Source organism: Pagrus major, chromosome 12 (genome assembly GCF_040436345.1).
Source record: "Pagrus major chromosome 12, Pma_NU_1.0".
NCBI classification, from domain to species: Eukaryota; Metazoa; Chordata; class Actinopteri; order Spariformes; family Sparidae; genus Pagrus; species Pagrus major.
In genome coordinates, this window is record NC_133226.1 from 18832965 (window position 1) to 18859848 (window position 26884).

The 26884-nt window shown below is 42.8% G+C and overlaps 1 protein-coding gene across 1 annotated transcript in view; it reads left to right on the plus strand.

Moving 5' to 3' along the window:
• Positions 1-4609: 4609 nt before the first annotated feature.
• Positions 4610-26884, plus strand: part of znf462 (zinc finger protein 462) — a 56119-nt gene continuing 33844 nt past the window's right edge. Inside the window, exon 1 of the mRNA XM_073478085.1 lies at positions 4610-4863. The gene's annotated coding sequence lies outside the window, so the exon portion shown is untranslated. The remainder of the gene's footprint in view (positions 4864-26884) is intronic.

Here is a 26884-nt window from a genome sequence, read left to right on the forward strand (position 1 = left end):
TCTCCTGTCTGCCTTTCTTGAGAATATGAGACTTGAAGATGCACATACAGTGTGTTTACGTGTTCACTGTGTATACAGAGGTTATCTTCCTTAAGACGTAAAAAGCGTCAAACAGATTAGAAAAAACAGACACAATCAGACTTGCGGCTGAAGATACCATCAGGGCGACGATCATTTTATCTCCTCGTATCTCTTTTCTCCCCTCTCCACTGGCACAGGGTGGACCTCTAATAATGTTTGCTGACCCATACAGGACTCCGCTGTGTCTCAATTCCAGACTTGGGAACTTTTCAAGCAGGTGCATTTCTCACCTATCTATCGGAGAGTTTGCAGCACAAGGTCACATTTTTAATTTTCTTCTCAGATGCCTTTAAAGCTACATAACTTTTTTTTTTTTTACCTTAAAACAAACTATGTTGATGGCACAGTGTCTTGTAATAGAGTGAACGGTGTCTCTGTCTCAGCCACTCCGCCCCCCTGTCACTTGTTTCTGCAGTATGTAACTTCAGTGAGAGGGTAGGGTCACAGCGTTACATACATGTTTGCTCCATCATACAAGTTTTGGCAACTACATTACATCTGACAAACTGTTACAGACCTGGGATTTGTATTTGAGACGGCGGTGTTGCACTCACAAACTGTGGGGAGGGCGCCAAATCACGCAAAAAGGCAATTTCTACATAATGTTGATTTAAAGGAGAAAACTTCAGTTTGTTGAATGCTACACTGTTTTGCTGTGACGGCGAGCAGATAATGACTGAATTTTCATTTTGGAGTGAACTGTTCCTTTAATCATATTTATATTTGCCAAAAATCTAAAGAAATAACCAACTGAGGATGTTTGTTACTAATTAGCGATAATATTTTCCCAGTGAAATGGTGATACATTAATATTAATGCATCCAAAAAATCCTTTTCTAAATCTGTCCAGCACCCCTCCGCTCCTCCCGCTCACCCGCCGCTCAGACCATCTGAATCCCTGACGACTGGTCTGTTTTTAGCCGCGCTGGATGGAGGCCTGGCACGGTGTGCGGGGGAGGCCGGACCAGTGGGGATGTCCTGTCGCAGTCTGTCCTCTGCTGTACGCTGGACGCCTGGCCTTCCCATATTAATCAGATTTGCCGCAGCAGCCATATGTCCAAGCAGCATGATAAACCCCGGCTGCTACCTGGCACCCACAGGACACACTGTCAACACAGTTTGTGTGTGTCTGCAGGGGTGTGTGTATTTCACACGTCGCTCCTCCGGAGACTTTCCTTCAAAGGATCTGTTGAGACATCAAAAATGTTAGAAATATTACAGGTGTTTTTTTTTTTTTGTGTGTGTGTGATCTTTCTAATTTTCTGGGAGATAAAAACATGAATGAACAAGAGGTCATCAGAGGTAAACACGAAGGAGGAGGAAGTCATTTCTGGGCCAAGTGATCATTGGCCACAGTGTTTGGGAAATACATGGGGCTATGTACGTCACTGCAACAGGAAAACTGGCACTATGGAGCTGCATTAAAAAAAAATTCCTGTTCCCATCTGTCACCTTATGTTTAACAGCGCATTATATATTTCATACCCTCACATGATTCAGATCCCAAGGTGTCACATATTTTAGACGCTGTTTGTGTCACACTGTTTAACAGCATTGTGGAGAATCGAGCCCTGTATTAGCACCACTGACATGCAGAGCAGGCTGGTGATACAAAGACTGACTGAATATCATTTCTTATCTGAAGCTTTCTATTAAATCCCACGAAAAATATGTATCCCACAATCCATAATTCATAACCGAACCCTCGCAAGAGGCAACACCAACACTTGTCAAACATGATTAACTACGTCTGTATCTTACACAAATTTAATTCCTCTCTGTGTCGCTGTCTGTAAATCAGCCAGCGATCAGCAACCAAGGGGGAGCTCGCAAGATTTGTGGTGGAGGGTTTTTGAGGTGTTTTAATGTCACAGACAGGATTATAGGGTGGAAAAAAAAATAAGTTTCTGGGATGCAAACAACTTTGTTGTTGAAAATTACCAATGCTGCAGAAGAGTTCGCATGCTTTTGTTGTAATCAGGGCGGATGTTGTTATTGCCATCTACTGTCTGTAGAGGACAAAAGAAAAGCATCTCACACAGGCAGAGAGACAGAGAGCACAGTGAGAGCAGGTATCAAACATAAACATGCATTTAGATAAATATGTTACATACTAGACTAATGATAGTTTCATTTATTCAGGTCATTTCTGTGCATATAAAAGGTAACTGAACAAACAAACTGCCCTCAAAGGACGTCACACTTCATACTGTTTTACTCGGCCTGATGCTGCAGGACACCTCAAGCAGCCACCTTTCTAGCTTTAAACATTGTTATGGGGACCTTATTCTAGTCTGAGGACGGCTTGTTTATTTAATTATGTATATTAATACATGTTTTTTATCTTATTAATGTTATGAATAGCATCTTTCTGAGTTAGAATTGCAAGATCGATTGTGGCCGGTGTCCACCACACCAGACAGGACCCCAGATGCAGGCTGTGCAAAGACACCCCTGAGATAATCCAGCACATACCAGCGGGTTGTATGCAGTATGGGCTAGAAGCCCCTTGGTCAAAATGGGAGACACCGCCAGAGGTGGTGGAGAATGACCAAGCCAAGACCAGACCGACAGACAAACTGGTGATGGCTAACCAACCGGACATAGTTGTTGTGGACAGACATCAGAAAAAAAGGCAGTGGTGATAGATGTAGCAGTCCCAAGGGACAGCAACATCCGGAGGAAGGAACACAAGAAGCTTGAGAAATACCAAGAGCTGAAAGAAGAGCTGGAGAAGATATGGAGAGTGGAGGTAACAGTGGTAATAGGAGCACTTGGAGCTGTGACCCCCGAAACTGGGAGAGTTGCTTCAGCAGATTCCAGGAACAACATCCGAGATCTCCGTCCAGAAGAGTGAAGTCCCGGGAACAGCTAAGATACTGAGCAGAAGCCTCAGGCTCTGGTAGAGAACCTGAGCTTGGATGAGGGAGGAAAAACAAAAGACTCCCATCATACTATGAGACAAAAAAATAAAAAAATCCTACATCCGTTGGTTGACACACTTCAATATATCCATGCTTTTATTGTGAAGTTTAGACTGTGCATGATTCACTCAGGTGTCAGGTCAGTAAGAGACAAAAGTGACCTTGTTACAACTTTATTTTTAGATTTTTCGTAATAAATTCATCAAAATTTGAATAGTGTGATCCAGGTGACCACCATCAGGGTTATTACATCACAAAAGTGGCATTAAAAAAATATATGCATTCAAAACAATAGTAGAAAAAAACAACGCTGTAAATTATAAAAGTTGACTTTCTTTTACAAAAAGTCAGGAAACTGATTACCTCAGTTACCAAGCAAGGTCAATTATTACATTTAAGTTGTACGAGCTGAGAAGCGTCAACAATTTAAAATCTATTAGTCTACTTTGCTTTATAATTAATTGATCCGTTTCATCAATTTCTTTTTCTTTCTCAAGAAGGATCACCTTGTCAGAAATATAATAGCAAAATTATAAGTTAAATAAATTAAATGTCTATGAACACAAATATATTTTGAAAACAATCCAAACAAACCTAAATAAATAAATAATAACACTTTATTGAGGATATTCACAGAACTTCACAAGCAATTTGACTAAATTAAAGAGTACACCACATATAATCATAATAATTCATGTTGGAGATAAACTTAAATGATGACGAGGCTTTGTTATATTTCTCCTCTGATCCACTTACAAGCAAAAAAATTACTTTCAAGTTATTTAATACTCTCAAATCTTCAGATAGTGTGAGCTGCCGTCCTGACGCAAGTACTCTGACGTCTGTGTTTCTCAAATACTAAATATTTTTAAGTATATTTTTTAAATATTTTAACGCTCCCAGATGACATTACAGCCGCTCCATCATGCAAGGTAGACTCTTCAGTGTGTGCCCCCTTCTTTACCGCTCGACCCCCCACCTACTGCACCCACCCACCCACCCACCCATCCATACATCTGAGCAGGACCCTGCACCTTTTGTCTTGGTTGCTCCCTCTTTGTTAGCAGCTGGTGGACAGAGCAGCAGTATAGCAGCAGCATGTCTACTTTACAGTAGTAACAGTGTGATGACAACATGCTGCAACACATCAGCCATGTTTGTTTTGTTTTGTTTGTTTGTTTGTTTTTCTGAATGAAGGACAGAATGAATTAAGACTGTTGGGTTAAAATGTTTATTGTGTGGGGATCACTGAATGGGATTTTTTAAAATATTTTTATTATTATTGTATTTTAATATGTTTATTCATATATTGTGATATTTTCATTGTAACTCCATCTATCTATCTATCTATCTATCTATCTATCTATCTATGTTGTGTGCTTGAAGTGTGAAGCAGCATCATCACCACCAAAGTGAACTGCAGATAACCCCATGACGTGGCAGACACACTGTATGGTAAAGCCTATATAAAATTCACAGAGCCCCGCATGTATCTCGGTGGTGGTCTGAACCGCAGATAAGGCTTTGCGGGGCTATCTGCCTTCAGTCCAGATGAAGGATGAGCTTCTCAGACGTAGACGTTGTCCATCCTGCTGATGCTCCCTCGTCTCATCGTAAACTCTTGTGCACCCTCTGGTGCTTGCTAGTCTCCCAAACTTCTTTGTGTAGCCTGCTTTGCAGATTGTCTTCCTTGTCTGTGTGGTTGCTCATTATTCAGAGACAGACGGATCTCAGGTCATCTGCAGCTGCAGCAAAGGAGAAGCAGGAAAGATGGCGATCATCCATTAGACCGACCGGGCGCACGCATGAAATACGAGGACAACTTTTCGGAGGATCGCTTGAGGAGAAGATTGTACCAGTGAGTTTTTGTGTTTTGCCTCCCCACCTCTTTGCACTACTATATTTCCAGTTTCGGCTGGGCTTTCAAGGTCTGCGAGAACGTCGCTATGGTAGATCATGGGATATAATTTGGAGAGCGCCTCGTGAATGACCTGGAAAGAGCTGACCCCCCTCCTCCGTCTCTCCTTTTTTTTTTTTTAGTCCAGGTCCAAGCCGACTTGGGAGAAGGAAGCCGGGGCGAGATTTTTTATTATTTTGTATCCCTTTTTTTGTGTAGTCGGGTGGGCGCTCCATGCAAACAGCCACAAAGTCAAGTGGGTCTTCTCGCTTCCCAGTTAATATCCTAGCCAACCCTACCTTACCTTCGCGTCCTCGCTATGTCGCCTTGTCGGGGGTTTGTTGTCAAAGTGACACAAGGAAATGGACGCGGCGGTGTCTAAAAAAAAAAAAACCGAGGGCTCGCCTGCGTGTGTTTTTGTGAGCAGCACCGGAGTGTTTTGTTATTCTGACATGTCTTTGGTCAGGGGAATTAAAAAAAAAAAAAAAAAAGGCAGACCCGGCCGGCTGTGCTGTGCTGTGCCGTGCCGTGCCGTGCGTCGTCCACCACCCCCCCCTCCACCTCCTGCGCTTCTTCTCCGGCCGTGCGTGTTGTTGCGCGTTAGCTTCATGGAGAAGCCATTGCACGGATTGCTCTCCTCTCCTCAACCAAGCCTCCATTAGCGACACAGAGGAGCTGGCATAGCCGCTGGGTCCAGTCACACACACTCACACACACACACACTCACACTCACACACACTATGAGAGCCATGTCCAGTGTGAGGAGGCTGTACGTGCAGCCCTCCTGCTCATTTCTTAATGAAAAGGAGAAAAACAGGATCTGGTGGCGATTTTTTTGAGTCTCCTCAGGGTTGGAGCTAGATATCTCTTGGTTGGTTGGTTGGTGATGGTGGTGAAATGAATGTGTGGAGCTATTTTTATTCTAATGTTTTTGTCTTTTTATTTTTTTTATATATATTTTTCTTTTCTGGATGCCTTATTTGCTGTCACTGCTCTCAAAGTCAGGTATGTCAGCTGCTGGTAGGGCTTCAACCATAAAATGGAGGAAAGGCAGATGAGTCTCCAAGGAGAAGCCCTGGAGTCAGACAGGCAGGATCCCCTCACGCCAGAACAAAGGTTGTGTTCAAGAAATAATCGGCCACAGCCACCAACACCTCCTCCTCCCACTCCTCCTCCTCCTTCTTCTTCTGCTTCTTCTTCTGCTTCTGCTGCTTCCTCTTCTTCTTCTTCTTCTCTTCTTTCTTTTTCGGCGTTTTCAGCTCGGAAGTTTATAGTCAGCCAGAGGAAGCAGAAGAAGTCTGCAAAGTGAGGGAGGTTGGGGTCCTTCCAGTGGTGGTGGTGGGGGGCTTTCAAGGTTAACTTGTGTCGTTTTTAACTCCACGAACTTGCTGCTTCTTCTTCATTCATATTTTTTTTAAGTATGATTTTATTTTGAAAAGATCTGATTGAAGGTGACGCTTTTCTGTCCTGTTGTGGTTGTTTGTGATGTCTGAGGGAATCTTAATGCTGAATAATGCAGTGTTTTTTGGGCTGTGCAGGTGGTTAATGTTCAACTAAGTGGTCTCACACACACACACACGCTTTCAGACACACACACACTCTCTCTCTCTCTCTCTCTCGCTCTGAGTGTGTGTGTGTGTGTGTGTGTGTGTGTGTGTGTGTGTATGCACGAGGGTGAAGTAATGGCTGTTGCAGATCCTTTAAGGAAGTTCTCAAGATGGTTCTCTGCTTGTTGTTTTCGATGGGTTTTTGGGACGTTTTCTCACCTGTGTCTGGTTTAAAATGGCTTTTGAGTTCACAATAAAAGTGTCCTGGTTCTTGGCGGGACCGGTGGATCTCTGTCTCTGCCTGTTTTTGCAAGATTTCAAAAGTTATTTAATGGATTAGGTTGTTGGTCTATAATGTAGGTGACTTTTCACACATTATATCCTTAAAGGGTGTCTGTTGATCAGCCTGTCAGCCTGAGTGAAGACGGAGGTGTGTTTGCAAGCTGTGTGTGTGTGTGTGTGTGTGTGTGTGTGTGTGTGTGTGGCTGTGGCTGTGCTACGCTCTGCAGTTCCCCTGGCCACTGTGTGAAATCTTGCTGACAAGGAGACTGCGAGCTTGACACACTGTGCTGCGACAATGCCGGGGCTGAGAAGAGCAATCAAAATGGTGGCGATGCTCCTTCTCCCTGGCGTGGCAGCAGGGCAAACAGGTTCTCAAAGGAAAGGAGGCGACAGAGGTAGAGGACGGGCCGGGCAGGAATCTGCTGCGGTCGACACATTTTGTTTCCTCGGGGGTGCTGTAGGTGGATGTAGTCTAGTCGTGGATGGATGGTGGATGTTCTGTGGAGGTAGCTGTCTCGGTGACACCGTTTTGCCGTCTCAGAGTTCCTGTTGTAACTTTCACAAGTCCTCAACACATTCTTGACTCCGTCCTCCATTGTGAAGCTCATTCATGCTAGGCTGGAAGCTAATCTGTGTGCTCAGGTTTTCACTGCAACTCGACCAGCTAAGGTCACGAGGGTCAGGGCTGTCTGCTTTTTTTTTGCTGGGTGCAGAGGTGGCATCGTTTGTGTTATAGTGATCACTAACAGGGCAAAGTGGTGCAACTGCCTCGGGGGCCCCAGACTCTCAGAGGCCCCCGAGGTTCTCGGCATGGCAATTACTTTGTTGTAATTTGATTAATTAGGAGTTTATACACCAGAAAAGTACATTAAAAACTGAAAAGCTCAGGGCCCTGAGGTGGTGCTTGGATTTTTATTATCTCGAGGCTGCGTCTTATAGAGAGCATGTGTCTGAATTGTGAAGTCGTTGGATTGACAGAAAATGAATCTGCCAATGTTGGGACGAACATTTTTCAGGTTCCAGTTTCTTAAATGTGAGGATTTGGCTGCTTTTATTTCAATTTAAACTGATATAATTCCAAACATATGCTCTCATTTGTCTGAGTGTATGTTAGTTCACTGAATTTCCCTGGATTTTAGACAAAACTAGATGTTAATGTCACCATTTATTCTTGCGTTTTCTAGATAAAAATCGAGAACATAATCGTCGGATTAATCCAGCTGAAAATAATCATTACCCGCCACTAAATTGAATCGTCAGTGTTTTGCTCACACGGTGCTTATCGTTAAACAAATTTGCGTTTAATCAATTTATCACAAACTCATTGGCCTGGGGTCGGGATGTATTCCACCGTCAGGAGACAAAAAAAGGTTGTTTTCTGGGACTTGAATGCATCAGGAGAGTATGTGTGTGGAGCCGGGCTCAGAGGGGGCCCACACCTCATTTCTGCCCCGAAACCCACTTAGCAGGTTCGTCCGGCCCTTCCTCAAACAGACACTGTTATTTGGTAAACACACCAGCATGGGGCTTTAAAGGTGCACTATGTAGTTTTGGGGGAAGAAACAAACTCTTTGTTTCATGACTGAATTAACTGAATAAACAAACTGACATTAAAAACAACACAATACTGTTTTACTTTGTTTATATGTGGCGGACCCTGCCACCTTTCTAGCTTCAAAACTTGTTCTGGGGACCTTATTTTCCTCTGAGAACAGCTTGTTTATTTAGTTATGGAAAAAATATACATATTTCTGAGATTACCTCATTAATATTGTGAATATCAACCTTTAATTAAATGGATAATAACGCAGTATTTTTGCAACATGGCCCCGAATGTGTGACTGACTGACAGTGTTTGGCAGCGACGGCGACCATCCAATTCAAAAACTGGTTGAATTTTTTTTTTTTACCCTGGCGTGAAATATTAAAACGCACACACACTGTTGCTTGCGGTTCAGCTTTAAGGTGACAGGGCAGAACTGAACCGCGGTGGATACTTTTAGAAATAAAATTACATAACTGGATTTTTGCAAGGTATTTCAGGATTACACTGAAAAAGCTCGACAGAGAGGACAGAGGATTAAACAAGAGAGACTTCTGTGATGGTTCGAACGCTGGAAGGAAGTGGTTTGAAGCTCATCACTCACGCTTATACTCTTTCTGCGTCTCTCGCGCACACACACACACACACACACAGCGGCCTTCCCTTCCTCCCTCCCTCCCTCCCTCCCTCTCATTCACTCACTCACATTGGGTGATGCACTCCTCCATTCTTCTCTACCTGGGGCAGTGAAGAAGGCTGGAGAGACGCACAAAAGCAAATTGAAATGCTCCAGTGAGTGCTTTCTTGACATGATGCATGGCTCATGAGATGCAGCTTGGCCCTGCTGCTACACTTGTAAGTGTGCTGAGACACACAAGGGCCCCAGATCCAAAACAACACTATCACAGCAGAGCAGCAAACTCGCTGCTCTCTCTTGTAGTTTTACTGACCTTCTTCACTCCATAAAACAGTTTTATTTTCTAGATTTAGTTGTATGATTGAGACGTGAAAGGCACTGTTGCAGAAAAGCTAACAAACTGCATCATGTCAGGGGGTTTAAATTGTAACAAGGAAGTAGCTCTCAGGAGGTGTCATTCCAGTTTCTGTTGTCAGTTGCCACGTCGCTGCAAAACTGGTTCCTCCTCTCTGCTTTCCATCCGAACATCAACAGTTCAGATGTCACCTTTTACCCCCTCCTGGAAGAAATCGCCTGTAGCTCAATATAGCTCACATTTGTGTCTTTTGCCAGTCTTTTCAGCACACATGTGAAGCATGTGTAGGGTTAGTCAGGAAGACTTTTTTTATGCCCGTACAGTTTTGCCCCGTGAGATAAATGAAGCCATCACGGTGTGCTCAGGTTTCCAGCCCGAGTTCAGGATTTATGCCCTTCTCTAATAAGACACAGTGAACCGACTCTTGTCAGCCTCGAGCTGCCTGCAGTGGTGGAAAAAAAAAAAAAAATCCTGAATTCTTTGGAGACGCCCGTTCCTTGGGCAGTGTGGTGCCACCAGACAAGGCCTTCATTGAGCAGGAACAGGAGTGGTCTTGTAGAAGGGATCCACACTGGCTCGGCCTACGAAGCAACAGAGCTGTCCAAAGACGATTAAATATTTAAGGGCTTGGAAAGGAGGTCTCGGTGGTAAGTTAATATTGATGGGTCTCTCATCTTTCCCGTCTCAAACTTGTTGCCTCAAGAGGTCGGTTTGGTTGAACCTGGAGAGGAGACTCGCCTCCTCTTAGATAAAAATCAGCTTTAAAAAGCTGTCCAGAAATAAATCGTCTTGCCTCCCAAACAATTCTGCGAGTGAACCCGAGTTTGACTTTTGATTTTTGTGTGTCTTCTTCCTTCCACTGTCTTCTTTTGGTCACTCTGAAATGCTCCATCCTGACGAGCTTGTAACCTCACCCACTCCCTGTAACTGTAGTAACTGCCATGTCAGGCTTACAAGGAAGTCAGCATTGCAGTGTTTTCTGGCAGTTGTCCACCGAGCTGCACTTACAAGGATCCCTTCAGTGCATCTCACAGCCTTTTCTTGTCATCTTGGGGTTTTTTTTTTTGTTTTGTTCTTTTTTGGTGAATTGGTTGAAATAGATACTCCTGAAGGCGTTTAAATAGATAAAAGGGAAAAACAGCGATGGAAACCAAGGACTTAGACTGTTGATTAAGATCCGATAAGAGCCGTCAGTGGAAGATTGTTTTGCTCATAGTGAGGAGGAAATCACACACTTCAGAGTTTGGCACCTCCAATATCTGACCTCAGCGAGTGAAGTAGTCCATATACGTCGTCTGAGATGATACAGGATTTATTTGAGACGGCGTCAGATTGATTTACACCAGGAAATGGTTTCCTAGGAGAGATGGTCGAGAGGGCTGCGTGGAATGTAAGGTTTCCTGGAGTAATTGTCTTTGTGGAAAAACACTTCCTGGTTTCTCTCCAAGATCTGTCCTTGGACATCCTTCAGTTGCTTAGAGTCTTCAGCGGTGTTTATGTAGCCTATGAACCCAGTCATAAGACATCTGTAGGGAAGCTTTGGTGGAGACGTGTGTGTTTGTATGTGAAGCGGTATAAATATGTGTTTTTCCTGCCGTAGCCTACTCATGCACAGCGCTTCACACAATCCTTTATTCTGAGAGTTTTCTCTCTGAGCTCGAGGGAAGAGACCTCTTGAGAAAACCAAATATATCTACCTATTCCTTCCCATATAAAATTGTAAAAATAATCACGCCTGAGGCGATTAATTAAATCGTGCACTTAATCATTTTTTGGATGGAATAGTTAATCACGTTGCAGAGGGTTGCCCCAAGTTTTATCTTTTGTGCTTTTCAGTGGAGAGAAGAAAAATATTCTAACGTCTCTCGCTGAAGCTCTGAAACATGTTTTTTGGGTCACCTGTGTTTGATCATGTTATCTCCAGATAACAGACACATATCTTCTTCAAAGTTCTGCATGAAAGCTCCATATTTAGAAGCAGTCCTCAGATTTCTGAAGATCAGCGCGAGCCTCTCTCTAGGTGGCCATCTTCGCAAGCGAGCAAAAAAAACCGCACATCTCACTTCTGCTTTTTTTGCTGACTGCCATGACAGTCTGCAGAGGAACAGACAGGAGGAGGCGAGGCTGCTCGCTCAGGTCTCTGCTCTTAAAGTTAAACACTTCCATCTGTGTAACAAGATAGCAGAAGCGAGCAGAGGCGAGCTCCACGCAGCTGAGCAGGACAGTCAAAGACCTTGAGGAGCACAAAATGGTGGATGGCCACTGCCACTGACACTCCAGCATGATTGCCTGTGTCTCCTTGGCCACAGTGGGGCCGGCTGTGTGAAATGGAGTCCTCTGTGTGGAGCGTTGGCCCGGCCTCAGCTCTGATGCAGAAGATAATTCTGTCAGCCCCGAGAGAGAGAGACGAGAGAGCAGCCAAGTGAGGTGACTATACTGAGGGGAGCTTGAGCTGTAGACTTCCAGAGAATTCAGACTCATGCGTGTCTTCCCACGTCTCATCCCTCAGCTCAGCTACTCGATTTCCCGGGTTCTGACTTCTGTTATTAACTGGCGTTTTTTTTCGTTTGGTGCTCGGACGCACGGTGGCTAGAGAGAAACGCACACACGCAAAAAAAATCAGCTTAGATGAAAAGATTCATCTCTGTTTTTTGTTAACGGGAAGAAGAGTGTGAGCATGTGAGGGCATTCATTATCTAACCTTCACACCCAGCAGGCTTTAGCCGAGGGATTTGCCAGCCTGTTTTGTTGCTTTGTGCAAATTTGAGGAGTGAAGGTCATGTAAATATCTCCAAGATGGAAAAGACTGTAAGCTTTAACAGTTTTGAATGGAGTCGTATTTTAATTTTTTATTTTTTTGTATTTTGAAGGAGTGAGTTTTCACCATGACAACCTGAAGGCGGTGCAGCCACATGGACGTCAGCCATTAATGCTTGTCTCCTCTTAATCTGCTTGGTCATTATCTTCTGTGCAAAAGAGGTCAGATGTTGGTAGCGATCGCTCTGTGATGCAGCCGTCCTCTCGTCCTTTCAGAAGGAACAATCCGGGCCCTTCGCTAAACACAAAGGCTACCCTTGGAGCAAGGTTACTCGTACCGCGATGGTCAGCTCTCCTTTCTTTTTTCGTGGTGCGGCCTGAGAGAGAAACATGTAATTAGCGAGTCGGGATGTCTTTTGATTGAGAGAAGAAATGTCACGGTTCGCAAGAAGAAAGAATATAAATAGGAAGAGCGAGCGCAGTGATATTAAGTATTAAAGGCCGTCTGACCGGGCGGGTGAAGTCAGGTAGCCATCTGTCAGGGAGAGACAGGCTGACACAAGCACTGTCTGACCTTGCAGTATGGACGGCGCACACATAAAATAGAAAAATTATCTTTCTCTTCCTGGGATTAGCATGGTATTGCAACTGGGCGCCATGTTAATGGCATTCCTCGCTCTCCCTTTCAGCTTCTGTCTCTCTTTTTTGATGTGAGGACTTGCTTGAAGGCCTCAGTCAGCAGAATACTTTGAGGTCCAAAGATCAAACTCCTTCAGTCCTCTGCACTCGGCTCGCTGTCCTTTTTTATTACCGTGGCGGCACATGTTCATATCATGTTATGCATTAACTTGATTATATCCCCGAGCATGATATTGATAAGTAAACCAGTTTTAAAAGGAGGAATACTGCGATAAAGTAAAGAGAGAATCCAGTTCGGCTTCATTTTGTTCCGTTAAATCTACATTCAGTGAGTTAAACAGGACGCCGGTAAGCCGACATGATCTTCTCCTTTACCCAGAATCCTTAAGGGGCGGCCCGGGTCTGCAGTCGTGAAGTGTTTCCTTTTAACGCCCTCTGAATGTGACACCAGTGAAGGTCAGGCAGCAGACAGATCAGCAAAGCTCGCTGGATTGCGGCGTCTGGAACGCTCTGCACCTGTATTTACCAATCCTCTGAGACAATGTGGGATTACCGAGCAGGTTTTCCCGAGCGTTCGCCCCAAAATCCAGACTTTTCTCGACTCGTTTCACTCAGTTAAAGTAGCCAGCAGAAAGGGAAGGTTAAACACAAAAGGGCTTTTGTGGGTGTGAAGAATGCATTCAAAACATTTTGGTAGCGCGACTATGCGCATACCTCATGAAACTCAGGGTTGTAATTTTGTTAAGGTTTCAATTGGCTGCAATGAAAATCAAGAAGTGAGCTAATGTTTCTTCAATTAAATGAAGTGATTCTTATTAGATCAAATAAAAGTAGATTCTCAGTGAATGTCAGAGCCTGCAGAGATGAGCCCGGACAGGAAGGAGCCAAAAACCAGATCTAAAAAAAATCAGATTTTAAGACGCTTTACGTTTATTGTAGAATAAAATGAAGACAAACTTGAAGACTGTGAGGAATTACGTCTCAATCAGGACCTTTAATCTAGATCAGGGTCATCTGTCTGTGATGGACGGTCATGTTTAAGAGGAAGCTCTAAAGGAAAAACTACCAAGAGGCCGACGCCGAGCTAAAAATAACCGAATAGCTGAGACTATCCACAACATGCACTTAGCAAGAGTTTTTATGTGTTCTGAACACTTCTGAGCTGAAGGGGCAACAAGACGAGGAGTACGTCTCACCAAAAAGAAAGCACATGTTCATGTTGCAAGCATGTGGTTCATTCCCATGACAGGAAGTGGAACTTGTGATCTGATGAAACCAAGGTAGAATGTTTGATGCTGATTCCTAAATATAGAGCCGTGGCACATGGAGTACAGGTCCGTGTGCTTAAGGAACAATGCTTACAGTAATGAAGGGACCGTAATACTACACAGCTGTCGTGCTGGCTAAGAAAGGGGAATGGTTTGAGACAGCGAGACACTGTGAGACGATGTGTTAGAGGTTAAAGGTTAGAAAGGACTTGGCTGTGTCATGTTATATTTAAAAAGTCATCAAATATGAAGAGGAAAATACATTTTAAGTCATCCCTGTCACTTCCTGTCCCCAAAAGTGAACCAGCAGGCTAAAGAAGAACAGAGCAGTCCTACGTCACGGACCGTCCTTTAACTCTAAATAAAGCAATCCTGTTGAACTTTATTATTTTACCATCATCACTATTATGTGATGATGGTAAAATGCTTAAATGTAGTTTAACAGTAGAACAGAAGAGACACAAGCTCAGAGAAATGACTCAATAAAGCCAGTGTTTGCTAACCTTAGCTAACATTAGCCACCATAAGCTATACCATACTAAGTATCAGGCTGCAGCAGCGAAACCCTTCAGTGTCCTGATAATTATTATGCTTATTTATTGTAATTTGCAACATGTGTTGTGTCTATTTCTGTTCTTCATCCGATATCTCAGATGGACTTTGTGGTTCAAGATGAAGGAGTGCTGGAGAAGGTTTCTGGTCAAGGCCTTGCTAGCTGGTTAATGGTTGACCTACTTTTTTTTTCAATGCCATATGCTTCATGAAACAGATTTGTTGCCAGATTAACAGCCAGCATGTTTAGTCAGGTGGTTGATGATATCTTATGATAACGTTGATGGTTGTTTAGATGGTTGGTTGTTTCACTTTTAACATGATATGGCCTCCAAATGTGTTGCTGGTGATTTAGCTGGAAAAGGATGATTAAAAAATTGCTGCCCGATGTACCGTATTTATTCAACACGTTGACCTTGAAGCGTAAAAAAACAGAATCTACAAACATGATCATAGTTGGAAATAGCCTCAGGCTTGGATGTAAGGTTAAAATAATTAAAATCAAACAGTAAGCAAACAGTTTACAGGCCTCTGTGTTGTATTTCCAGCCCTTTTCTGCTGCTGTGTCATGCCATTCTCACCCCTTTCATCCCATTCCTGCAGATGTCTGATGAATGTTATGACAAAACGTTCATACCGAACATTATTGATTCCTCACATCTCCCCTGAAAAAGGGCCTGGTCCATCGATCGGCCAGGTGGGATCGATGTCTCATCTCTGTGCATTCAGACTTCCTCAAATGAGCAGCGCCATGTGATCACATCATTTAAGGAAGCTCTCTGCTCTGAGCAGTCAGACGGGAGTGAGGTCACCGTCCAGATCACTGTTGTTTCTTATCACCCCCGAGAGCTGAAACGCTGCTGTAATGAAACAGATAGGCTCATCGAGATCAATAACAAGATACCTGTCAGATTCAGGTATTAGATTGTGGGATTGTAAATGAATTCCAATGTCAAAGTCTGTTAGATTATGTTTGAGATTAAATTGACTATTATTGTGTTGTACAGTTATGAAGGTGTTAGAGGCCAAAGTAAAAGAGGCATGGAGGTCCAGCCATGTTAGTTTGGTCACCTAATATTATTTTCTGATTTTAAGACATAATTTAGCCTTTTAACAAAATATATTTAGAAGAATGTGGCAATTAGATGTTCAAAAGTTATTTGTTATACTTACTTAAAATCACTCTTGTGCAGGACTGAAGCTATTACTTGATAAAGTAAAGATAAAGTATTTTAGCAGCGCGAGCTAAAGGCTGATATCAGGATGCTAACATGACAATGCTAACATGCTGGTTTTAGAGGGTATGTTTACCATGTGGTCCATCTTAGTTTAGCATGTTAGCATGCTAACATTTGCTATGCAGCTATGAGCTACTGCCCCTCCTTAGCCTTTCTTCAAGTTGAGGATATTTTAACATCAGCATGCTAACATGCTCACAATGGCAATGCTAACATGTTTACCATGCGGTCTGTCTTAGTTTTCTTAGCTTGTTAGCATGCTAAAATTTGCTAAATAGCATTAAACACAAGTAGGCCTACAGCTGAGACTGGTGTGAATGCCATAAATTACAGGGTTAGCCTACTGGGTCATAATCAAAGTATATTTTTAACTTAGGAGGAAGCACAAGATGACACGAAACCAAGAGATATGCTAGCAACACAAGGTAAAGGCTAACATCAGCATGCCACCATGCTCACAATAGTAAAGCTAACATGTTGATTTTAGAAGGGTATAATGAATTCTGTTTAGTACATCCTAGTTCAGCATGTTAGCATTATCTAAGTAGCACTAAACACAAAGTACAGCTGAGGCTAAAGGGAATGTTGTTGTAGTAGTAGTAGTTTTCTAAGGTATTCACGAAACCAAAAACCATGCTATCGACATGAGCTAAAGGCTAACATCAGCATGCTAACACACTCACAATGACAATGCTAACATGCTGATTTCAGCAGGCATAATATTCATCATATTTAGTGTGTTAGCATGCTAACATTTGCTAAGTAGCCTACAGCTGAGGCTGATGGGATGTTATTAGATTAGATCTGAAGGAATGTATGTGTGAATGCACCGCATTTCATGGCAATCCATCCTATAGTTGTTGAGATATTGTAGTCTGGACCAAAGTGGTGGAAAAACTGAATTAGCATGTCTTAAAACACTAAACATTTTCTGGTCCCAGTTCTGCAGACTAACAATGAAACCGTTGCAGCCCTACTCAGTAACTCATTTGCATTTTTTTTCATCTTCATTGTCTGAGCTCTCCGTTTCGCATGAGCACTGCGTTTACTGTAAACTTTGGTGTCTTCTTGTTGCCGGAAACACTTGTAGGTGCGAGGTAACTTAAGTTACAATAACAAAATCAGTTTAAACTGATGTGATTTTAATGAAAATCTGTAAAAAAAAAAAAAAAACTTAAGTTCACCATCTCCACTTATCATGCTTACTGACACAATATGAGACTCCCATGCAGCGTTGGGGTTGCATTTGTCAATATATTATTCTTCTGTGAAGGGATTAATGGAATATGAAGGTCAGTCAGGTCGGACCAGCTTTTCTCATTTGAACCAGTGTTGTTATCTGCTACAGTGCCGACAGATAAAAGCCAAACTGTGAGCCAACGCGAGTGTAAGCTGCACGCGGGCCAAAGAATCGCTACAAACCAGACGCTGCTATTTTGGCTGGCTCGCATTTGAGGGCACCGTTCCTAATCTGCACCGAAATAACTTCCAAAATGTGTGTTAAGAAATTCTTTGGAGATCCTTTTTAGGGAGTGATTCTTTGTGGCATATTCAGAACCAGCGCCTTTTTTCATGTGTGTTTGAGACCCTCAGGTGAGGCAAATCTATGAAGAAAACCAAAAATAGTGGATGCTGAAATTCAGATGTTTGTGTGGTGATGGTGCATGTGTGTGTGTGTGTGTTTGTGTTCCTTCTTCTCATGAATGTTGTGCACGCCTGGCTAAGAGATTGTAGGCACATGCACATATGGTTGCATGTTAGCCGGCAGTCTAACCGTCCAAACGTTAATTATGCTTCCTGGTTACCCTTTGGCTGTGGTTCGAGTGCCTGCAGCAGCCCTGTGTCTGCTCACCATAAATAATACAGCAGGAATGTGCTGGAAGTTTATGATTTAAATGTGTCTGACCCCATAAAACTGATAACAAAGTCATGCTATTTTATTTATGTTTATATTATAATTCTACCTGATTTTCTTGGCCTAATTTTTTTTAGTTATGAACACAACATCATCTCCTTTCCAGTTGATACAGCAAACTTATTAGCAAAGAGATGTTTATTTACACATAAGCATTTATTTGGAGTTGTATTTCTGGCCACCTGATTTAGCTAATGTCTCTTTTAAGCTCTGTTTTTGATCGCTACCAACTCCAGAGGGAAATATCCAGCTATTAGCTGCTATATGCGCCATTTTGTTTGCTAGCTAGCTGCTAGCTGTCTCAGTCTGCGGTTTGGTTGTCGAACTGGCTGCTGTTACCGTAGCAACGCTACGAGAGCGGCGAGAGTGAACCGAAATAGTAAAGAATTAGCTGAAACTAGGTATAATGCTCTGTAAAGCCGAGGCTAGCATGACATTGACATCCAGAGGGAAATATCCAGCTCTTTAGCTGCTATATGCGCCATTTTGTTTGCCAGCTAGCTGCTTACTGTGTCTGCTGTTTGGTGTCGAACAGGTAGCGTACAGTGAGTTTTTAGAGCTTTATCGCTGAAAACAACTGCCTGCTGTGACCGAAGCAACGCTACGAGAGCGGTGAGAGTGAACTAAAATAGTAAAGTTGCTGGAAAAGCTAAAGAATTAGCTGAAACTAGGTATAATGCTCTGTAAAGACGGGGCTAGCATAACTTTGACCAACCCCTTCACATTGTTTTCAGAGATTATAACCACAGAACGAACTATAAAATCATAAAACCAGTGAACTGACTCGGTAATTTCAATTGAACAGGAATATCTATTTAAAGTTTGCTAACATTAGCTAACATTAGCCACCATGAGTAATTGGTCACACTGGACCAAACTGTAAAAACCCCTGAGTGTTAAGAACTGAGTGAGCCAATTAATTCCACTTTTCATTTGTTAGGAGGAGAAAGTGTTACATTTTCTTTCATGTTTAAACTTTCTGTTACTTATTTGAATAAAAGATTAGCTGCTTATCTTTGTAATATATGATAATTAACTGTTTCTCTTTGAGTTTTTGTATAATTGGTCAGATAAACCCAAATAATGTTAAGATGCCACCTCCGGCTCTGGGAAGTTTATAATAGGCTTTTCACATTTTATGAACAGAACAAATAATCAATCATGTTTTTATGCTTTTAAATGTAGTCAGATGGATTCATTAAACTATTTGACTGAAAGAGCTGTGACGATATTGAATGCACAGTCGAACTGTCAAACTGTTTTGCGGTTAAAAAGGTCGCTAAGGTCGAGTGAGTTTGCTTCAGCTCACACAGAAATGGTGTGTTAAGATTTCCCACAGATGTGGAAGGAGTGACTCAGTGGTCCTCACCCTCTCGTCACTGTCTGTGGTGGCTCTATTTGCAACTCGGAGCGGCCTGGATGGTGGTGTCAGCCGCAGAGTCTGAAGTGTGAGGAGTTACATCTCATACGGTTAAAACGCTCACACGTTGCCTTCTTCGGGCAGATCTGGCGCTCTCGTCGGCACGTTGGATTTTTCTTCGACTTTTTTCACATTCAGGGTGTGAAGAGTTCGCTTGGTTTACATTGAAATGCACCTTGTACATCGTTTAGGTGTCTTTTACAGTCTGAGTGGAAAACTCGTGGCGGAAAGTGGTTTTGAAGAAGCTCTAAAAAAGACAGAATATTTTCTGTGATAAGTGCTGCACATGAGAGAAACGACTTCTGAATATGAAATACTGCTCTAGTGTGTGTGAATCAGTAGTCTGGTCTCGAGCTGCGACTAATAATTGTCTCTTTCATTGATTAATCTGGTAATTATTATTTCAGTTAATTGTTTGGTAACACTTTTGTTTAATAAATGTTGTTTGTTGACAATAACTCAAGTTTAATTACTGTAAAGTTACCATTTATTTATCATGGATCTTATAAATATAGTGAACAGTGTCCATCACAGACTTCTAAAGCCAGATTCGATGTCCTCAAATCGCTCATTTTGCTCGACTAGCAGTCTGAAACCCCCCAAAATATTCAGCTTACCACCACATTAGACAGAGAAAAGCAGAAAATCCTCACAATTAGGAATCTGAAACTAAAGAATGTTTGGCCTTTTAATGCTTGAAAAATGACTTAACAAGTGTTCATCCCAAATGTCTTCAGTTGGACGACAGAAGGCTGTTAATATTCTGACATTTGAACTGTAAAACTGCAAGTACGAGTTAAACTCTCATGTAACCGGGCTCCGATCGTCATCCTAAACCTTACACCCAACGATGCGGTGAACGAGCGAAGAAAAAACTTTGACTTTGAAACCGAAGCCTTTCGTGAGGTTTTTTTCTGGTTTCAAAGTCCCTCAGTTGTGAAGTTGGTAAAGGGAATGATTAAAGGTTTGGTGCCAAAACAAATATGTCTTGCTGCTGCTTGACTTGGCCCATACTTGCATCAGCAGATGTTGGATTTCAGGACGATGATTTGAGCCTTCGGATACAAAAAAAAACAACAACTGAGAGGCTGCTGAGAGCTCGTAGTGCCATAAAGACAGGTGCAGGAGTTGGACGAAAATGTCCTTGAACTCCCCAATAAAAAAAAATGGGATCCCAAATGTTATAATACAATTATAATGAAAAACATATTTACACTGACTGGATTCACAGATACGTAGGCAGATCTGGCACATTCAGGAAAGGCAGGTTGTGCCGCTGAATGTTTACTAAACTTAAACCAAAAAGTGTGATAGCGAGGGTGGGTGTGCAGGCTCGCGCACAGCATGGGGCGACAGTGTTCCAGTAGGTGATCCAATGAAAGTAATACGCGTTGACAATTTGTTATCAGGAACTGAACTGACTGATATCTATCAAGATCAAACATTGGATTACACATCAAGTGCTGTTAGTCTTACATCTATTGTAGAACTGTAACAATAACAATTGTGTTGTGATGGTCAGTCGAAACATGTTTTCTCCAAACTAGAATTAAAATGAAAACAAAGGTGTTCAAGGGAGTAAAAAGAGAAAGTGGGAAAGTTGTAGACGTAATTGTTCTGTATGCGTCAGCGTGGCGTTGAAACGACAGGTCGATTAATAGATAAGTTGATGGATAGAAGCTTCACTGGCAAACTAAGAGTTGATTCATCTTTTAAGTTGTTTGTCAAGGTACATCTAGATCTGTAATAAAACTCAGAAGATAGCATCATTTGTAACGGAACAACTGATGAACTCCTCGGTTGTCCTGGCGGTGTGTTTTGGATCGTTGTCTCGCTGCATGATGAAAGATCTCTTTATCAGTTTGGTTCAATTGGCAGACGAAATGTTCCTGTAGACTTCTGAGTTCATTTGGCTGCTGCCATCATGTGTTACATGATCAATGAAGCTCAATGAGCCCATCCACAGAAGAAGCCATGCAAGCCCCAAGCCATGATAGTACCTCCACCTTGTTTCACAGATGGGCTTGTGTGTTTGGGATCACGAGCGGATCCTTTTATTTCTCCACACATTAGCCTTTCCATCACTTTGGTAAAGGTTAATCTTTGTCTCATCCGTCCATAAAACTTTGTTCCAGAACTTTTGAGCCTCGTCTCAGTACTTTTTGTTCCCGAAGTCTTCTGCGAATGCTGGATTGTGATACCTTCACTCCTGCCGTCTGGAGGCTGCTGGTGACGTCACTGACAGCTGATTTAGAGTTTTTCTTTTCTCTCACAATGTTTTGTCATCAATCGCTGATGTTTTCCTTCGTCTACCAGTTGGACATCTGTTGCTGAGTACACCAGTGGTTTCTTTCTTCTTCAGGATGTTCCAAATGGTTGTACTGGCGATGGCCAATAGCTCTGATTGATTTTCCATCTTCTCTCCGCTTCAGAATTGCTTGCTTTTATCCCATAGACATCTCTCTGGTCTTCATGTTGGTTACACATTTTTAACTATAAATGCAGTCTGCAAAGGCAAAACCCAAAGCTGAAACTGAGAGTAGACATTCAGCTATATTTTGTAATAGGACACACCTGGTTTTTTAACAGATCTAGGTGTAAATACCTGGAAATAGATGCTGACATACTGATCTCTTGTCTCATATTCATCTTATGGTGTCAAACCAAAATGTTTTCAGTGTACAGCAAATATAAGACAGTTGGCCTTGCCGTTCAAATAGTTTTGGAGGGGACTGTATGTTGAAACTGGTACAAAAAACACTTGTTGTTGGCGTACAAGGCTAGGGTTAGGGTTAGCCTGCTTTCATAGCTACAAACGCGGCTTGAGATGTCGCAAGGTCTCCTTAATAACACTCTTTTTTTGTCGCCATAAACGATGCCGGAGACGTCTCCTTTAAAAAGTATCCAGTGGCTTCAAACTGACAAATGTTAAAACACAGTGTTGAACTGCAGTCACTGGCTTGGTAGCCTTCTCCCTTAACTCCACCACCATCCCCCCTCTGCCTCCCAGTATGAAAGTCAGGTCATAAACAATACGATGCATGTGGAAATGTCAATATGGTACGTCGTTTATGACACATACAGACGTGAACGTATCAGCGGTTTGAGAAACGTGCCAACATTTTATTCAGGCGACTGGTGCCTGCAGCTGCTTCACAATAAAAGCCTTTTCTTTATACCAATATACCTCCTTAAAACTTGTTTTTCAGTTCCATCAATTTCTACACAAATGCAGCACCATGATCAATAGTAATACCTGTAATCATCACAGTTATGCATTTAACTGCCCATTCTCCAGTTTGCTCCTCTTGACCAGATCTTGTTGATGCCTCATTGCAGCATCCTGTCACAAATTGGCACATTTCATGGCAGAAAGTGCTTTTAAAGTGGAACGACGTGCCCAAAAGTGAATAGAAGGTGCATATTAGTACTGTGAGGGTAAGACAAAAGGGACTAGGCATTGATGAGATCGCCACATCAATCTGAATATCAGTTATTTACACAGAGAGGCAGTGAGGCAGCATACAGAAGCTGCTGATTGTGAACCCGTTTGCTTTGTGTCATAGTCGAGCGCGGCAGACTTCTGGCCTCTTATGTCGGCGATGATTGAATGATAAAAGAGTCGCAGTGACGAACCATTGACGTGTCCTGCTCTGTTGATCCAACGTTTTTAGACACTAAGGCCAAGTTTTGCTGTCTGGATATTACCTTCTGATGAGGCCTAATACGTGTTTCTAGGGCTTCAACAAACGATTATTTTTTACTGTGGTTTAAACTGTTGATTACATCTCGATTGTTAGATTAGTTGTTTGGTCTATATAAAGTCAGAAAATGGTGAAAAGTCGATCAGATGAACCAAGATGACGTCCTCAAATGTCTTGTTTTGTCTACAGCCCAAATATATTATGTTTACTGTTGTAGAGGAGAAAAAGAAGGATATTTTTGTCTTACAAAATGACTGAAAAGCGATTAATAGATTAGCAAAATAGACAGCGGAAAATGTAAGACTTAACCGACTAATTGTGGCAGCTCTACATGTTCCTATCCAACAGAGAAGGTGGCGGCTTTGCTTGACTTTCTGAGCCGTTCATTCTCGACGAACGTGATGAGCTAAATATTTACAACTGGAGTTTGCTGCTGGATAATGAAATAATGTTTATTTGTGACACTTTTGATTTGATTTTGCCTCAGATGTGTCCATAAAGGGCAGGTGGACATCTGAACACCTGCATCCGCACAGCCGTTGTTGAGCTGCAGTCTGCGGTGTCTTGTATTGTGTTGCGCTGTATCGTGCCTCGTGTTATTTGTGTACGCACACTGCTATCAGATCTGGTGTGTTGAGTTTCTCTGTGACTGATGACATCAGAGGATGGGAGTAGCCATCTTGATCTCCAGCTCTCCGTCTCCTGTTTGTGCAAGAGGCCAAGACTCACGGCGCTCGCGTGACGCAACGTTTTTCTGCTCTGTCTGCAGACACAATGAGATCTTTCTGCCGCTGTCTTGTCGGCTCTCGTCTGTGGACTGAAGAGATCAGAATTTGAGGGATTATATGATTACCCTCGCTCCTTCTTTCTCTTTGTTTTTTAATAACTTTCTTGACTGAAAATATATTGATTTCTCTCTGATGTTGTCATCTCATCTCGCAAAAAGAAAAAAAAGAAAAATCAATCTCCATGGCTGTGGTCACCTGCTGTTATTGCCACTGTTTTTTTTCTCCCCCCCTCCTTTCAAAAAGCTGGCTGTCGTTTTCAATCAATGGCTCATTAATTATTGAGGGTGTGCAGGTTGACAAGATGCACGTCATGATGAATTAACTGCAGCCAGGGATGCTCGACGTGTAACAATATAACAACACACGAGTGGGTTTTTCCTCTCCCTGTCGGCATGAGATGGTAGCACTAACCAACAGTTAAGGACAAAACCTCTGTACTCCTAATCAGCTTAATGCTGGCTTATTCAAAGGCCCTCTTTCAGACAGAGCAGCTGCTGTCAGCCAGTTTGAGTAGAGGGTGTGACTGCTGGCAGAGCTCGCCGATGCAGAGAGACCGGTTGGTGATTAACAAATGTCAGTAGACTTTGGAATCTGGGGAGCCCAGTCTGATGGCTTTGTCCTCTGTTGCTTCCCACTGAAGGTCTTCCAGGTGGCTCTGTCATGCTCCCTCGCTGCCTCCCTTCCTCCCTCCCACCCTTCCCCTCCAGGGCCCTTCGCCGCTCTCCCCTCCTGCTTCCCTCTGCCCTTTTTTCTCGTCTTCTCCTCGGGGCTGAGGGTTTACAGAGCTCTGAGATAAAGAAGTTCAGACATGCCTCACATTTTTAGACCCCCCTTGTGGAACGTAGCTGGCAGCTTCTCCACGAAAGTGTTGGTGCATGCCGCTCGCGCTGACCTACTCCCCGTCTTTCTTTGGAACCGGGATTGGAAGCGTTTCTCTGGAAATCTCCCGATGTGTGAGAGATAATGTCCCTGAGAAATGAGAGGACGAGGCAAAGTCAGCCTAGCAAGAGCGTGAGATGTTTTCTGCTGAGCTGTGTGGGCAGAGGGCTTGGGCACAGCTCTGTACATCTGGCAGATAGATTTCTGTCAGCAGCTCTCCAGTGTCAGGGCTGCCTGCCTTTGAGGAAGAGGATCAGATCTGCGGGTCCATGTTGTGTGCTGGCTGAAACACCTAAGCGCACATAGTCTGCTCCTAAAATGGCTGCCCTTGAAGCTCGGCTCAGAGGAGGATCTGAGCAGCTCAGTCGCTGCCTGTTAGAGCCCCAGCTGACGAGATGAAAGCAGTTACACAATCTCACCCATTAACTTGGTGTGGCGCAGGGACTGACTGGCTGAAAAGACACAGCCAACTCTAAGGCAGATGGTGGTTGTGTAGGAGGCTTTTTTTTTTTTTCTTTCCTCCCCGGGCATTCCTCTCCCCTTCTCTCCGAAAGGATTCTCTTGATATCCATGTCAAGGAACCTGGCATTAGGAGGCAACTTTGTTCAAAACAGCAGTGAACTGCCAAGAGAGCAGGGTGGGGCCCCTTGGTGAGGCTGTAACCTGACCCTGGACAACAATGGATCCCCTGGTTGCTCAGGGACATACTGGCAGCTTGGCCGGCTCACATGGAGCTCTCCACTGGACGGCCAGTTGGGTGTAGGAAGCAGGGCGGGATTCCCAACTGTCTCTGGCTCCATCTCACTTTAAAAAAAAATAATAATTCAGTATCCAGATCAGTTGGACTGAATCTGATCGTGGCACTAAAGCTATATTTCTGTAATATATCTGTCAAAATCAAAGCTGACTTTGTAACACAATACCCAATTCCTGTTTTTTTTTTCCCAGTAGTACATCGTTTCTTTCATTGATTTGTTTCTCCTGAAAATAAATAACACTGGAACTGTGAAATGTTTTGTTGTACAAAAAAAAAACAAAGAACATTTTTCTGAGAATGAAACAAATGGCTGAAACTTGAATATTTGAGGCTACTTTGCAAATATATCATGCTGAAGTTAGCATGCTGTATTCAAAGTCTGTTTTTAAGTTGGTACACTTGAGTAGTAAGCCTTTTCCTGTTAAAAAAACAACTGCTCCAAGATACTCTGACTTGTGTGGGCGCAGTTATAATGAAATATCCGGATTTCTCCTCTCTTGAGCCTTCCTACTATCCAGCCAAAACTGGAGATATTTAAAAAGCACTGCCCCAATTTAGCTTTACACTAGAATTGGGACTGAACCGATTCAAAAACGGGCCAGGGTGCCAATACTTTTACTCACTGGAATCACTGAGCCACATGCCGATCCAGATTCTTCAGTCTGATGTTGTGAATTATAAAAATGTAATGATGGCCATTTTAATGCCATAACCAAGATCCTACAGCCATTAAACACTTCTACTAGGATATCCAGTAGTCCCTATGTGAATGGAAGTAACCTCATACTCCCCGTAACCCAACATGAGATAGTCTTCAACTGAATGAGCTCGGACCAGTTGGCGAACTCAACATGTCCTTAGTTTGGAGATATTTTAGTCTCAAAGCAAGAGCAAAGCAAGACAGGAACTTGTGTCGTGTTATGTAGATATCCAAATTAAGGTATCAGAAGAAGTGGATCGGTGCATCTCCGCCTCAATCTTCAAGCAGAACCAGAGATATCGTCCTTTTATTGGACCGTAATGTGTCCAGTGTCATCGTGCTGTCCTTACATGAATTACATCATCTCTCTCTCCCCATGTTGCCAATTACTTTATATTGTCAAGCTGTACAACAAAGGCAAAAATATGTCAGAAAACATGTTACGTACAAAACAAAATCCATAACTTTGTAAGTACACAAAAACATACAAGTCTTTTGTTCTGGTCGCTTTTAACGGTTACAAACAGAACTGACGTGTGTGTGCGTCTGTGTACACACCCTCGTGTGTGCACAACTCTCCCTGTGTAAACCTCATTGTTTTTTTAGTGTTGTATTAGATCTATACTGAAATGCTGTCGTAGAAGGTGTAACTGTGTGTAGATTCAGATAATACTGCTCTTAATCTTGCCTGGTGGTTTGAGGATGTAATCGTCCTGAGATATTGAAACATCATGACGAACCAGTGTTTGTGCCACAGTCTGTAAAATGGTCTCCTACTATAAGGCTGTTGGCCTTCATGGATCTATCGAGATCAATCAACAGACCGAGTGAATCCCACAACGCAGCCATACCATTACAGATCCTCTGTGTCAGTTGTGTCTTTGTGAATGGGCTATGAGCACTTTGGATATGAATGGGAGCCTTGTTATATATAAATATCAGCTTTGTGAACCCACATGTGTGGTTCTTGTACAAACTGGGTCAGAGAGGTGCTGATTCAC